Source organism: Dromiciops gliroides, chromosome 2 (assembly GCF_019393635.1).
Source record: "Dromiciops gliroides isolate mDroGli1 chromosome 2, mDroGli1.pri, whole genome shotgun sequence".
In the NCBI taxonomy this organism is placed as follows: Eukaryota; Metazoa; Chordata; class Mammalia; order Microbiotheria; family Microbiotheriidae; genus Dromiciops; species Dromiciops gliroides.
The window spans coordinates 359980866-359989378 of NC_057862.1; the positions used below are offsets into that span (position 1 = coordinate 359980866).

The 8513-nt window shown below is 38.4% G+C and overlaps 1 pseudogene; it reads left to right on the top strand.

Moving 5' to 3' along the window:
* The first annotated feature begins 287 nt into the window (after positions 1-287).
* Positions 288-1679, top strand: LOC122742154 (annotated as a pseudogene).
* Positions 1680-8513: the final 6834 nt, after the last annotated feature.

Below are 8513 nucleotides of genomic sequence, written 5' to 3' on the forward strand. Positions count from 1 at the left end.
AAGACAATAAGGACTTTGATAGGAGATATTAGGAAGTCTGATATAGGGCTGTGTTTAGAGTGAACGATGTTGACTTCTTTTTTGGACATGTTGAGTTTGAGATACTAGTGGCATCGCAATGGAAGTTTCAGTGCTTGCAGGGTAAGTTTGCCTCTGAGTAGAGGCTTGCAAGAGAGCTTCAGCACCCACTGGGAAGATCTTCTAGGTGTCTCCCTGTAGCAAACCAAGCCAGCTTATGTTGCCACTATTTCCTGGGTGAGAGGGAGGAAGACCTGAGCAAGAGAATCATGGACCTGGAGAACAAAATGAAAAAGATGGGCTTAGGTCACAAGCAAGGATTTAGTGCCCTCTGCTTAAAATGCAAGAATAAGTGTGAAGCTGCTCTGATTCTTTCTCTTGTAACAGGATTAATGCAGAAATAGGATTAATGTTATTATGTGTGTATATATATATATATGTGTGTGTGTATATATATCTCTCTATATGTATATGGATATGATATATAGATATATAGATATAACCTATATCAGGTTACCTGCTGTCTAGGGGAGGGGGGAGGGAGGGGAGGGAGGGAGAAAAATCTGAAATTGTAAAGCATGTATAAACAAAAGTTGAGAACTATCTTTACATGTAACGGAAAAAATAAAATACCTCATACATTTAAAAAAATAATAATAAAATTTAAAAAAAAAGAATAAATGTGAAGGATTCAAGCCACACTTTGGAGGAAAATATGCTGCAACTGCAAATGTGACCAGGAGGAGAATGGTGTTTTTATGAGCAATGAGGAAGATTGGAAAGTGGGAAGGTTTTTTGAAGATACCAAATAAACTACCTCAATTGCAAAGCTGAAAACAGATGGGATTCCCATGGATAGAAGCAGTGTTATCTTGACCAATCCTGTGGCTGCCAAGAAGAATGTCTCCATCAACACAGATGGGCTCCCCCTCTCCAGAGTTAGGCATTGGCTAGGTGATATATGCAACTGCTTCCAAGGCACAAATAACCTGTTGCTGGTTTGGAGGGGGAGCATTGGAAGAAGCAGTTAGCTAAGCAACTGCCTGAGTGAGGCGAAACAAAACAGTGCGTGAAGAAATATAAGGATAAAGCTCTGAGTGTTGGAGATATTAAAGCTCCCAGTGAGACAGAGAGAAAAGCTTTTGACCATACACATGATGTTGGGCACAGAGGCACTACAGTTGCAGTGGGAGCAATGGAGGATAAATCAGCAGATCAAAAAGAGGACTGTCCCTGCTACTGCTGCAAGCAGAGCCTGAAAGAAAGTGATCCTACAGTTTACACAGAGTGCTGGGTATAAGAAATTTTGGCACCCTATCTATTTCATTTGTAGTACCTGCAATGAGCTAATGGTGGACATGATCTATTTTTGGAAGAATGGGAAGCTGTATTGTGTCAGGCATTACCGTGACATTGAGAAACCCCTGTGTGCTGATTGTGATGAGTTGATATTCAGCCATGGATACACCCAGGCTGAGAATCAGAGCTGGCATCTGAAACATTTCTGCTACTTTGACTTTGAAGGAGGGGTCAGCAGGCTTTTGAAGATGTGTGACGAGAGTTTAGAGCAACATAATGCAGATTCGGGAGTCTTCTACAGAGAGATGATTGAATCCATGGCATCATCATGGGAGATATCTACACTTAGGTGCTGGAGGTAGATGATGACCCCACAAAAGATTGATCAAATAGATTGGACAAGAATCAGGGGAGAGTAGTGCCTTGTTGAGAGTATTCAAGGGAAGGAGGGTTTGTTTGATAAACTCAAGGAAGATTAGGTCCAAGGAAAGGCTTGGATTTTGGACTTGAGATCACTGGTAACCTTGGAGAGAGCTATTTGGAAGCATAATTATATGGATGGTAAGGAATTGGAGGTAGTGAAGTTAGACAACTTTTTTTTTAATAAGCATTTTTATTTAAAGTTTTGAATTCCAAATCTATCCCTCCCTCCCTCCCCTCCTCCTGCCCTAAGGCAGTAAGCAATCAGATGTAGGTTTTACATGTACAATTATGTAAAACATTACCATATTAGTAATTTTGTATAAGAAAACTCAAAAAAATGAAAGAATGAAAGTGAAAAACAGTATTCTAAAGTCTGTGTTTAATCAATATCAGTTCCTTCTTTGGAGGTGGGATAGTATGCTTCATCATTAGACCTTTGGAGTTGTCTTGGATCATTTTATTGCTGAGAATAGTTAAGTCCTTCACAGTTCTTTATAAAATAATATTGCTAGACAACTCCTTAGGAGGTTGGTAATGAAAGGGAGAAAGATATAAAATGATATCTTGAGGGATTGGTACAGTCAAGTGAAGAAGGATTGAGGAGAACTGGACATTTTTGTAGTGAGTAGAATTTCTGTAGTTCTTTGTCTTATACAACAGATGTTGGCTTATCAACTAATTATTTTTTTTGTTTTTTAGTGAGGCAATTGGGGTTAAGTGACTTGCCCAGGGTCACACAGCTAGTAAGTGTTAAGTGTCTGAGTCCGGATTTGAACTTAGGTACTCCCGACTGCAGGGCCGGTGCTCTATCCACTGCATCACCTAGCTGCCCCCTCAACTAATTATTTTTGATTGTTTATGCTGTCAAGAACATTGCAAGATGAGATGACCAAGTATCTCATGAAATGATTCTTTTTGGCAGAATATTTCTGCCTATTCTTTTATTCGCCTCTTCAAAGAAGAACCTGTGAGCTGTCTTTTCATTTAAATGCAATTTCTTTGTTCTCTGGTTTCATTTATATTTATATTGGGTATATCATTATAGATATTGCTCATTTTTACTAATGGTATCAACTTGTCGCTCACTGGACAAAAATCTTCTCAGAAGTTAAATTGCTAGGTAGTTTAAGAATTGTGTGATTCTTAGAACTATCTTCTTTTCTGACACTTTGTTACTATAATCACAGCAAAATGGGTGGAGGACATTCAGAAAAAGAACTGTGGAGTCTGAATGCAGACTGAAGCATACTATTTTCACTTTTTTTTTTTTTTAAGTGAGACTATGGGGGTTAAGTGACCTGCCCAGGGTCATACAGCTAGTAAGTGTCAAGTGTCTGAGGCCGGATTTGAACTCAGGTCCTCCTGAATCCAAGGCCTATGCTTTATCCACTGCACCACCTAGCTGCCCCCCACTATTTTCACTTTTGATGTCGCTTTTCTGTTACTGTTCTTGTTTATTCTTTCTTGCGTTTTTTTCTTTTTCTGATTAATGTGGAAATATGTTTAACATGATTGTAATGTATAACCTATATCAAATTGCTTACTGGCCTTGGGAAGGAGGAGAGAAGGGAGGTTGGGAGAAATATTTGGAACTCAGAAAATGTCTTTACATGGAATTAAGAAAAATTTTAAAAATTTAAAAAAAAATTTAAAAATTGGGTGGAGGAGTATACGAGCTACATAATTTATCACCTACTACGGTGGTTCCCATTTAGTAGTTTGTGACTATGGTCCAAGGGGTTCCTGTTAAATTTCTTTAATGATGCCTTAAGCAATAAATAATTGTTGAATATTATGAGTAGTATATTAAATTACCCTGGGGATTCACATATGTTGGTATTGTTGATGGAAAGAGTTCAAAGAATAAAAAATGTTGGGAACCACTGATGTGTAGTGTCTGATATTATGTGATAAGCTTTTCTGTAGTTAGATTGGTCCTCAAGTTGCTGTATTCGTCCTTGGAGCCTTCTCATTTTGGTAGTTTATCAAAGCTTCACTCCTGGAATAGAGCCCATCACACTTGATGATGCATCAAAGTAGGACTTTATGTGTAAAACAATTAAAACACTTATTTTTCTATGCCACAATCAATTCATTCACTAAATAATTAATTTCCCAAGATTCCAGTCTTTGGAACATTTAAATGTTTAATTTTAAGGTATGAGTAAAGAGGAAGCATTCATTGGCTACATTATATCATCTGTTTTACTATTGACTGTCTCTGGAGGTAAGCATCTAATAAATTTTTTTTTTTTTAAGAAAAATGTTTCTTCAGGGCAGCTAGGTGACGCAGTGGATAAAGCACTGGCCCTGGATTCAGGAGTACCTGAGTTCAAATCCAGCCTCAGACACTTGACACTTACTAGCTGTGTGACCTTGGGCAAGTCACTTAACCCCCATTGCCCTGCAAAAAAAAATGTTTCTTTTCCAATTTAAATTTGGACTAGAACTGTCCTATTGGAAAGAACTTATATTGGTCTATTAAGTTGATATTCTGCAAAAACTTTATTTCAAAATTTAGTTTTTCCTTTTTTTCAATTATAGTTCCACAGAAGAAAAAGCTGCTCAGCAATTCCTGTTCTCTTAAAGAAATAACTTGTCAAACCTTCATTTGAAATGCATTTGGTTTTAAAGTGGTTATTAATTAGTAGAGGATACTCTTCCATGGAGACATAATAGACTCTTTTTTTGGGGGGGGGGTGAGACAGTTGGGGTTAAGTGACTTGCCCAGGGTCACGGAGTCAGTGTGTGTCAAGTGTCTGAGATCAGATTTGAACTCAGGTCCTCCCGACTCCAGGGCCGGTGTTTTACCACTGTGCCACCTAGCTGCCCCAATAGATTCTTTTAAAAATGTCCTTTTAGAGGGCAGCTAGGTGGCACAGTGGATAGAGCACCGGCCCTGGAGTCGGGAGGAGCTGAGTTCAAATCTGATCTCAGACACTTGACACACACTGACTCCGTGACCCTGGGCAAGTCACTTAACCCCATTTGCCTCACAAAAAAACAAGAACAAAAACTAATATTTAAAAAATGTCTTTTTCTGGGGCAGCTAGGTGGCACAGTGGATAAAGCACTGGCCCTGGATTCAGGAGTACCTGAGTTCAGATGTGGCCTCAGACACTTGACACTTACTAGCTGTGTGACCTTGGGCAAGTCACTTAACCCCCATTGCCCCACAAAAACAAACAACCCCCTCGGCCCCCCCAAAAAATGTCTTTTTCTAAATTTTATAGCTATCCCTAAAGGCAAGAAATCATTATAAAAAAAACCCAAGAATTTTTTTTCTTTTTAACCCCAAGAATTTAAAAGTAATTATACATAAAACTATAAAGTCTAGTTCTTATCATATGAAATACATATATGATAATTTAAATAAAATAAGAATTCTTTTTGGTTCTGTTGTGGGCCAAGACTAGTTCAGGGTGGTCTATTGAGTTAGGTTCAGGATTAGGATGAAGTCAGACATTTGTAATCTATATGTCTTTTACTAAAAGGAAATTTACTGAGCAATAGCATATCAAGGATATTCAGCACAGAATATGGTGTAGGCTTAGCTTGCACAGCTCCATTCACTTTTTTTTTCTTTTTTTTTGTGAGGCAACGGGGGTTAAGCAACTTGCCCAGGGTCACACAGCTAGTAAGTGTTAAGTGTCTGAGGTCAGATTTGAACTCAGGTACTCCTGACTCCAGGGCCGGTGCTCTATCCACTGGGCCACCTAGCTGCCCCCCATTCACTTCTTTGCTAGGATAGTATGCCAACAAAAGTGTGTTGACCCAAATGATAGTCAAGTATGATGGGCACCTACTCTTTATTTGTATGCTGGGCTTATGTGCTTTAGGCACTCTACCAGGAAATGACAAAAAAGTTCAAGCATTAATCAACTTGACCAATTATTAACTATCAAGGATATTTGCTTAAGCTTTTTAGGGAGAAAAACTAGCCTAGATGGATCCATTCACTCTTTTTGTTAATAGTAGATGTTATTCCTGCCTCATCCTATTCTTTAAAATATCCTAAAGTTCTTCACGTTCCTTCCACTACTCACATGACCTTAGAGCCACAAATCACAAATCCTAGATAGTCCTGGTCTGTAGGTTCTTTTTTGTGGGGCAGTGAGGGTTAAGTGACTTGCCCAAGGTCACACAGTGACAAGTGTCTGAGGCCATATTTGAACTTAGGGTCCTCCTGAATCCAGGGCCGGTGGTTTATCCACTGCACTACCTAGTTGCCCCCGTCTGTAGGTTCTTAAAGCCTTAGGTAGGTTGTTTGGTGGAGGAGACCCCCCCCAAAAAAAAGACACAGAGCAGTCTGAAAGAATTTGATGAACCAAGACCAAATATTCCAGATGTTACCTTTCCCCTTCAGGAGCATTCCCAGATCTTAATAATCCATGTGGGCAGAGAGTGGTTTGCAGTGAATGCATCTCCCAATGTAAATTTTGACAAGAGTTTAAGAGCAGGAACAGCAACATCAGGACCACAATACACATGATGATTTTGACATAGTCAGCAATCTTCTTTATGGATCAGGGACTCCCAATGCTTAGAAAGGAAGGTTTCTTTAAGTAATTCTACCACCTGGTCCAAATCCTTCCTTGGAAGAATTTGTTTAAACACTCTTGGAAAGAAGAATTACCAATTGAGGTAACCTTGCATCTTTTCCTGGTTCCTCTGAGTGTCAGAGACTTCAAAGTTATGTCAACTCTAGATGGAGGAAAGAAAGGGTTGAAGAGGATCAATTGGGAATGTATATAAGCAGCCCTTCCTTATCAGCTGAGTCTTCTTAGGGACTGGATCCAAGAAACCACTGTACTTGAGAGGCTTTTCTATATTCCTAGAGTGGTGGATTCATCACTCAAACGGCTCCCAGGAAGAGTAATATATTCAACTCCAGTAAGTCAGGCATGATGACAAAGATATTTCAAGAGTCCATTTAATTTTGTTTTGTTTTGGTTTTTTTTTGGTGGGACACTGGGGGTTAAGTGACTTGCCCAAGGTCACACAGCTAGGAAGTGTCAAGTGTCTGAGGCCGGATTTGAACTCAGGTACTCCTGAATCCAGGGCCAGTGCTTTATCCACTGTGCCACCTAGCCGCCCCTGAGTCCATTTAATTTTTAGCCCAGGGTTCCTCTTCCAACCCCTCATCCTTGGGCAGAGGGCAGTTATGGGATTGACTCTGGGTGCTGTCCTGGAAGCAGTGTGGAGGATCATCAGCTAAGATCTATGGTGGACTTTCTAATGCTGCCGCCTATGCTGGTGCTTGCATTGCTGCTTTTCTGCCCACTCAGTTGGCTTTGGTTTGGAATTGAATGAAACATATAACTTAACAAAAGGAAGTTTACTCAATAGCATGGGAAAGATATTTAGCAAAAATACAATATTATTTCACTTAGGTGGAGTTGCCTTGCCTTGGCAGTTGAACAGTGGTGAGATGGCTGGGAGGCAGCCTGTTAAGCCTAAGTAGTTCAGACTACTTTAGTCATAGGTGACCAGAAAGCAGTATCAAGAGTTCAAGACTTAATTACTAGGAAAAACTAGTGACAGGTACCTTCCAGCCTTACTATTAGTAACAGATGTTTCTATATCTTTGACCCCTCTGAACTTTAAACAGTACACTGTTTCAATTTTATCATTTTAAATAGTGGTAATAGATGTCCTTTTTTTTTCTGCTTTCTTCACTTCAAAGTGAAATCTTGTATTTCTTTATATTCTTTATGTTTCTCATTTGGCATTGTTGAGGCTTTTTGTAAAGCAATATGGCAGTATCTGAAAGAGATGTTAAACTGTTGGTGTTCTTTGATACTTCTCTAACAGAATCCTATCCAAAGGTTATTATTCAAAGGAATAAAGACCTAGCTCTACAAAAATCTTAATATAGTAACATTATTCGCATCAGCCAAAAAAAAAAAAAAGAAAGAAAAGAAACAACTGTTATGCCTCAAATATTGGAAAATTGGGCAGTTTGGTATGTGGCTGTAATGGAATATTGAAGATTTTATTACTAGGTTTATAGAGCTTATGGGTTCTATACCCACACATCGTATTGTTAAAAAAACATAGACCAATATTTATGATAAAATGTTAGTTTTAATAGCTATTCTTTAACAAAATGTTATTAATGTGATGGGTGGGCTTTTTTTGGTGCAAAGTTTGTCGAAATATGACTTTATTCATGGTATTATTACTAATTTTTTAAAACCACTAATTGAGATCATTATTAAGTCTTTTAAAAAATTACTTCAACTATTTCCCAATGTAAAAAAAAATTTTTAACAATCATTTTTTAAAATTTCGACTTCCAAATTCTCTCCTTCCTTCTTGGCCTTCCTTTCTCCTTGAGAAGGCAAGCAATTTGATTTAGATTATACATGTGAGGTCAAGCAAAACACATTTCTATATCAGCCATGTTATAAAAGAAAACACAGACAAAAAAAAGAATACTTCATTTTGCATTCAGGGTTCATCAGTTCTCTCTGGAGGTGTATAGCATTCTTCGTCATAGGCCCTTTGGAATTGTCTTAGATCATTGTCTTGATCAGAGTAGCTAAGTCTTTGATAGTTGATCATCCTTACAATATTGCTGTTACTGTGTAAAAGGTTCTCCTGGTTCTTCTCACTTCACTTTTCATGAGTTCATATAAATCTTCCCAGGTTTTTCTGAAATCGTTTTCTTGTCATTTCTTATGACATGACAGTTTTCCATCACAATATACCACAGCTCATTCAGCCATTCCCCAATTGATGGCCATCCCTTCTATTTCCAATTCTTTTTC